At 42.9% G+C, this 7,018-nt stretch overlaps 1 protein-coding gene across 5 annotated transcripts in view; it reads left to right on the top strand.

The window, feature by feature from the left end:
* Positions 1-5,985: 5,985 nt before the first annotated feature.
* The window catches only part of GOLGB1 (golgin B1), a 76,610-nt gene continuing 75,577 nt past the window's right edge, over positions 5,986-7,018 (top strand). For 4 of the 5 annotated variants that reach the window (XM_010845407.1, XM_010845405.1, XM_010845406.1 and 1 more), the window contains exon 1: positions 5,986-6,335. The gene's annotated coding sequence lies outside the window, so the exon portion shown is untranslated. The other variant, XM_010845404.1, reaches the window with a different exon arrangement.

Here is a 7,018-nt window from a genome sequence, read left to right as displayed (position 1 = left end):
CCATGATCTTTGTTTTCTGAATGTTGAGCTTTAAGCCAACTTTTTCACTCTCCTCTTTCACTTTCATCAAGAGTCTCTTTAGTTCTTCACTTTCTGCCATAAGGGTGGTGTCATCTGCATATCTGAGGTTATTGATATTTCTCCCGGCAATCTTGATTCCAGCCTGTGCTTCTTCCATCCCAGCGTTTCTTATGATGTACTCTGCATATAAGTTAAATAAACAGGGTGACAATATACAGCCTTGACATACTCCTTTTCCTATTTGGAACCAGTCTGTTGTTCCATGTCCAGTTCTAACTGTTGCTTCCTGACCTGCATACAGATTTCACAACAGGCAGGTCTGTGGTCTGGTATTCCCATCTCTTTCAGAATTTTCCACAGTTTATTGTGATCCACACAGTCAAAAGGCGTTGGCATAGTCAATAAAACAGAAATAGGTGTTTTTCTGGAACTGTCTTGCTTTTTCGATGATCCAGCAGATGTTGGCAATTTGATCTCTGGTTCCTCTGCCTTTTCTAAAATCAGCTTGAACATCTGGAAGTTCACGGTTCACATATTGATGAAGCCTGGCTTGGAGAATTTTAAGCAGCATTTTACTAGCATGTGAGATGAGTGCATATATAACTATTTATCTATTAGAAAAGACATAAGTTTCTCTTTTTCTGGAGAACCCTAATTCTGAGTCCTAACTAATATTTAAGTATATTAGGCAGTCCTGAAACCTAAAGGTTTTTTTTTTTTTTGAAACCTAAAGGTTTAAGAACTCTTGATCTAACATAATCATTGCAGCATTAGTCTTTAGCAGTTGGTCCCTTCCCTAGTCTATTTGAGAATGTAAGGATACGCTATTCATGGACCCGTCATCACATCATCCTGCCTTGCCTCTTTTCAGGAACCCAATTATACTACTACTGCTGCTGCTAAATAGTAAACATTTATTGTGTGATATATGCCTGACTCTGGTAAGTATTTTATAATCATCTCATTTATTCCTTACAACAAGCCTACAAGATAGGAACATTTATAATTTTCATTTTATAGATGTGAAAACTGAAGCTGTGAGACATTGACTAATTTGCCCAAGTTTAAAGCCAGGTCTAAACAATTCTAAAATGAACCCCTTATTCATTTCAGTTAATCATTTCCTCACTCACTCACTCTTTTGTACTTGAGATTTTTGTAGATATTTAATTAGTTGTGTGAAAATGTCCCATTTGTTTTACAGAACACTTCTTAAGAGTTGGGATGGTGTGCTATAATTTTTTTAGTCCCTTCAGTGTTACTGCAACGTGCTTAGTTGCTTAGTAGTGTTTGACTCTTTGCAACCCCCTGGACTGCAGCCCACCAGGCTTCTCTGTCCGTGGGATTCTCCTGGCAGGAACACTGGATTGGGTAGCCGTTCCCTTCTCCAGGGGATCTTCCCGACCCAGTAATTCAACTGGGGTCTCCTGTATTGCAGGAGGATTCTTTACCAGCTGAGGTACCAAAGAAGCCCATTTTATATATATTATTGCAATACTTATGCACTTTGAGGTGTTCAGTTAATCATTAAAGACTGAGTTCTCAGTACTTGACAAAGTGTCTATTATATCAGAGATTTTAAACTAGCATACTATTCATTTACTGAATACCTAATAAGCATTTATGATGTAAAAAATCCTGTGCTAGATGCAGAAGGCAGATACAGTTTCTGCTAATGGAGCTTATGTTCCAAAAGAAGAGATAAACATTTAACAAAGAAATTGTTTAATGTGTGATGACTATTATTTTGCAGGAAATAATGTGTACCTAAGAGTCACTTAATCTGGGAGATGGTGAGAAGAAGCCACTCAAAGAAGTGAAACAAAAAATGAACTGATCAGCTCAAGGAGTAAAAGAAGAGTGTTTCATGGAGAGAGAATGAAAAAATACTATATTTATTCAACCAATGTATTATGAAGAAGGTACTTGGTAGTTATTTGTTGAGTGTGGATTTGGCTAGCACACATGAAAAAGTGGTCTTGCCCTTCATTAAGAGACCAAGCAATTTTAAGTGCTTTGACTTATCATGTAATACACTAAAAAAAAAAAAAAAGCAGAATAGAAAGATTAAGTAAATCAAGTTAAAATAATAAATATGAAAGGAATAAACTGGCTTCATAGAATGCCCATATGACATGCAGAAGACAAGAGAGTGGAGGCGAGGTCCTAGATGGCTATCTCTAGAATATGCAACCCTCCACAATACACAAGTGTAAAGAAGTCACATAGCTTGATGAGAAAGAGTCTCCCAGGGAGAGGAGACTCAACACATGTCCCTTCAGGAGTCCTATAAGGTGTCTTATTCCTGGATCTATAAATTATGCAGCCAAATCTTTCATTCATATTAACCAGTCTTTCCTATGTCTGTCAACTCAATTAAAATGTGTGTAAGGAAAGGAAATGAGCTTGGTTGTCTTGAAGGCTGAGATGAATAAAGCAGGAGAGAAAGGCTAGGGCTGCACTTACTTCAGGAATCAGAAGACAGGTTGTTAACTGCTGGTTATATAAAACCTATTAATAACTTAGTTTTGACTCTTGGTTGAATATACTTTCCTAAACAGCATGCTTAGAACTCTAAAGTAGTAAACGCAGAAAATATCTTAATTGTTAAAAAAAGCTTCTAATAAAGATTAAGCAGAGTTCATTGAGCAGGACACACCTGGGACAATTTAAAGATGTATAGGAGGTCTATAGACTTTCTCACAATATCTTCTCTAAGTGCAAATTATCCAATTTATTATATCAGTGATGGTGAAGTGACTTTGTTCATCTTGGTGATGTTCTTAACTAGGAATATTGATGAGGGTAGGCTTTAGTGATACAGTCCTTGAAAGTACCTATGAAGCATATCAGAGATGTCTTTTTGATGTGTAACTTGAGTTCTAGTGGCCTCTTTGTGCCAGTGTATTCTCATTAAATACAGTTGTCTCCTGAAGGACTTTTAGAGTACTCTCCAAAAGAGGGGCCTGCCACATTCCCTAAGATACATGATAAGAACATTCTTAAAATGAAGGGCTAGAAAAGTCTCCATCACAAAGCTTGCTTAAAGGCCTGAGATTTATTCTTAGATTCCAGGTGAAAAAATAAACCACATCAGTGCCTGACACATGGTTGGTGCTTAGTATTTGTTGAATCAGTGAAGAATGAGAGGAATTTTCTGAATGATTAGGAATTTTCTCTTTGATTTCAGATTCCTCATGCTCTTGGCTGTAAGTGCCTCAGGATAAGAAAGTCACCATTGCTCCTCATATGACTTCTTCATATATTGGAAATGCTCAGTAACAATTCATACAGAAACAGTAGCTGAGTTCCTATGGCATGAATGTTTTTTCTCCTCTACAAAATGCCACAGAGCAGCTCCTAGAAAGACCATGCCTGGGAGACAACTCTTGTCACCTCCCAGGCAAGGAAGCCTGGCCTCTTCAGCTCTCCTCTTCTCCCATGTGCTAGGGCTACTGCTTGGCCCTGCCCCGCTTTGGGCAAAATTACTGCTTGAGGATGCTCAGAAAGAACTGAAAACTAGTATCAAGACAGGAGCATAAGTTGGCAAGTATCTGTATCCCTCAGGCATCTCTGATGCCTCTGAGAAGCCTGTACCAGAACATCCACTCTGCACTTAAAACCCTCTCAAGAAACAATCTGCCATCCCTGTTCCCCATCCCAAATTTCATCCAGCAGGAGGTAAGGAGACACCTGCAGCTTCACAGATAGAAGAGGCCTTCAGATCCCAACCTCTTCCATCCTCAAAGATAGAACTATCCATAGGGACCCAGGGAGAGCAAAAACTGGAGCTGAGTTGGGAAATACACATCAAGTGCTGCTGTACCTTCCAAGTTTCAAGGAGACAAGAAGCTGAAACAAAAGTCATCAGGCCTGGTCTCAGTTTTCCTAAAGTCAGATTGGTCTCTCCATGGGTCTAGTGCTAATCAGGAGTGCTAACATTCCCATGAGGAAAAGTTCAAGAAAGCTCAAAAAAAGACAAAAGTTCCAGTTCCTGTAGACAGCCTCCTCTGACATCAGATCTAGGAGTTAATTAACATGAAGGATGACTACTAATACCAACATGGAGACAAATGGCCTGAAATCTAGCTGATGTCATATTGGCCTCCTTGGGACACCAGAGCAAGGCCCAAGTAGTTCACAGAGCAGTGGTCCCTCTGGTTTCATCATAGGTGGGACACCAGTTCCCATCTGCTGTGGCTGCATTCTGCAAGCAGCCCCTAGTCAAGAGATGGGCACCGAAGTATGCAGAGGTATCTCTGCACTTCCAGAGGAACACCCCTGACTCATTATTTCTGAGAACCAGGGGTTTCAGAAGAAAAATATTTTCTTAAACTTTGAGTATTGGATATTTGGTACATTCTGGATCCTTCTGGGATTTTTGCTGATGTAGAGGAATATAGCCGATAAAGACCCAGACCTCTGTAGGCAAGTATACAGATATTTTCATACAAAGTCCAGATCTCATAATTTAGGCTTCTTCATCCCCTCTGGAATCCTAATTCCTAAGGATTTTATTTGATGCCTGTATTTAAATATAACTCACAGAGACCAGATACTTGAGAGGCCTGCAAATTATCAGGGGGAAATTTCAGCTGTCGATACAGTCAGCTGGGTGCCTTAACCCTGAACAGCTGCAGTTGATAATCAGCAACATTCCCCTGTTCACTGACCTCAAATAAAATCTTTGGGAGAGCCTGCAGAATAAGCCCTGGCTCACCTTGGCCCTGGAAGGGCTGCCCTCTATGTTCCAAGTTTCAAGAAGTACAAGAGAAACAAAAGCCAGCATGCCTTGTCTCGGTTTTTCTAAAGCTGCAATCCCTTGAACCCACTATACCCCTTCTCTGCTTATTTTTCCCTAGGCATTTTGCCATCTACCATATTAAGGTTGATCCTTGAACAGTGTGGGAATTATGGGGAGGGACCCTCTGCAATCCTAAACCCCAGAATAAATCACAGTTGGTTCTCCCTATACCTGTTTCTTCCTTACAGGTGGTTCTGTATTCACAGGTTGAACCAACCACAGGCCAAACAGTGTAATATTTATTATTTTTTAAAAAAAATTAGTGTACAAGTGTATATAGTGTATAAGTGCAACACACACCTGTGTTGTTGAAGGGCCAACTGTTTTTCTCTCTCTTTGCTTTGTTATTTTCAAAAGGTCAGTAACTTTTCTTTCTTGACTGCAGCTATATGTACAGGTCCAAGAAAAGTACACAGTAATTAAAGGCGATTACAATTCTAAATGGGTAGTGAACAGAGGCCTTACTGAACCTCAAAGGGTTATGTAAGGATTAGGGTGAGGATGCATATAGTGGGCTCAGTGCCTGGTGCACAGTAAGACTCAACAATTCAAATAATACTCATCGTCAAGACAGTGCCTGAAATCACAGGAACTGGCTACTTCCCCTCTTTCCTTGGGGGCTTAAGGAGAGAATGATGTTTCCTGGGCTGTTACCGGAGGGCGTCACTGACTCCTGTTCCAGGAACCGAACCCTCAGCCTCTGCGTAAGAGCCAATTTAAGCTCCACTTCTTAAAAGGAATTTCCTAGTATTCACGGTTCTCTCTCTCAGTCATGTCCTTAGAAACACCTCTGACATACAGACGCCAGGTTCTAGCCCGAGTTTCATTAATAAGTCACTGTCTTTGGGCGAGTCACTTTAACCTGATTCTCATTTTTCATCAGTAAAGGGAAAAGGTCATATTAGACAACCTACTTTCCGGCTGTAATATTTTATGACTCCACGAGCAAAACTCATATCCCCACTCCCTTCTTACGTCTCATTCAACAATCCTAATGGCAGCTGATTTCTGCTGTGCAGTGTCTCTGCTAAAACCCAAGCCGTAATCTAAGTCAGGCACGGTCAACCTAGCGGAGGAATTAGAAGAAATCGCCCGACCCACCTCACTTTGGAAACACCTGACCCTAAACAGAACGCCCGCCCTCCCAGCATTTCCGGCTCTTCCACAGATTTTCTTCCGGAACACTTGCTCGCGTTTGACTCCGCCCTTGCCCCGCTTTTCAGAGTTCATTGGCTATTTCTTTGAGGAAGCGGAGCATTTGCCGACATCGATTGGTCTCTTGCATTGTTGATGGGTTAGTTACAAACAAGGCGTGCCTGGTCTCCCTGGTAACGTCCTGCCGACCGTCTTGATTGGTCCATATCCTAATCCTATCTTCCGTCCCAACTGCGAGTGGCTGAGTCCCTTGGCGGGGCGCGGCGGTGGTAGGTGTCGCGTACGGGATTCCTGAGCTGACGTGGCTTAAATTTGGGAGGGGGCAGCTGGAGCCTCCGGCGACAGCCTCTTCCAGGTGAGTGGGGGACATTCCCCAACTCTTCGCCTTTTTGAGTCTTGTAACGGTCACCCCCGCCACAGGGCCCGCGGGGCTGCCGAAGCAGCTACACTCAGTCCTCTCCCTGTCCCGCCTCTCCTGATTCAGCCCAGGATCTGGCCCTTCTGTCCGCCTCCCTTCACCTACCAGGCCTAGTTGTAATCGTCCACACGCCTGCTGGCCCCGCCGATGGCTTCGGGGTCGCCCTATGCGGCCTCTAGACACATATCCACTGTCTGTCCCCTTCCCAGGAAGTTTCTCCTCCGGGAGCGATGGAGAAAGGCGTTCCGGACAGTCCTCTCCTCACGGCCTTGTTCCCTGAGCGGCCTTCTCAGGCTGACCTGCGTACGCAGCAGCCGGCGTCGGAGAGAACCTGCCCCGGCCCTGCGCTTTGGCCCTAAACAAACTTAGTTTCGGGAAGGAGAGGCGGGACCCAAACAAATCGAAAGTCTTGAGAGCAGAGATCGCAGAAACGTTGGGGATAATAATGCCAAAGAGGGCCTATAGAACGATCCCGCTAATGAGTTGCTGGAGAGATTCAGAGAAGGGGACTAATCGTGCGATCCCATCAACACTAAAATCCCAGGAATCAGAGGTGGGCAGGCTGTAAGAGGAAAGGGAATCCTGCAGGAAAGCTGTACTCCACTCTCTATATAGATTAA

This window comes from Bison bison, unplaced genomic scaffold, assembly GCF_000754665.1.
Source record: "Bison bison bison isolate TAMUID 2011002044 unplaced genomic scaffold, Bison_UMD1.0 scf7180017864215, whole genome shotgun sequence".
NCBI classification, from domain to species: domain Eukaryota; kingdom Metazoa; phylum Chordata; class Mammalia; order Artiodactyla; family Bovidae; genus Bison; species Bison bison.
Note: the sequence above shows the minus strand (reverse complement) of the source record. Positions and strands in the feature narration are given on the sequence as shown.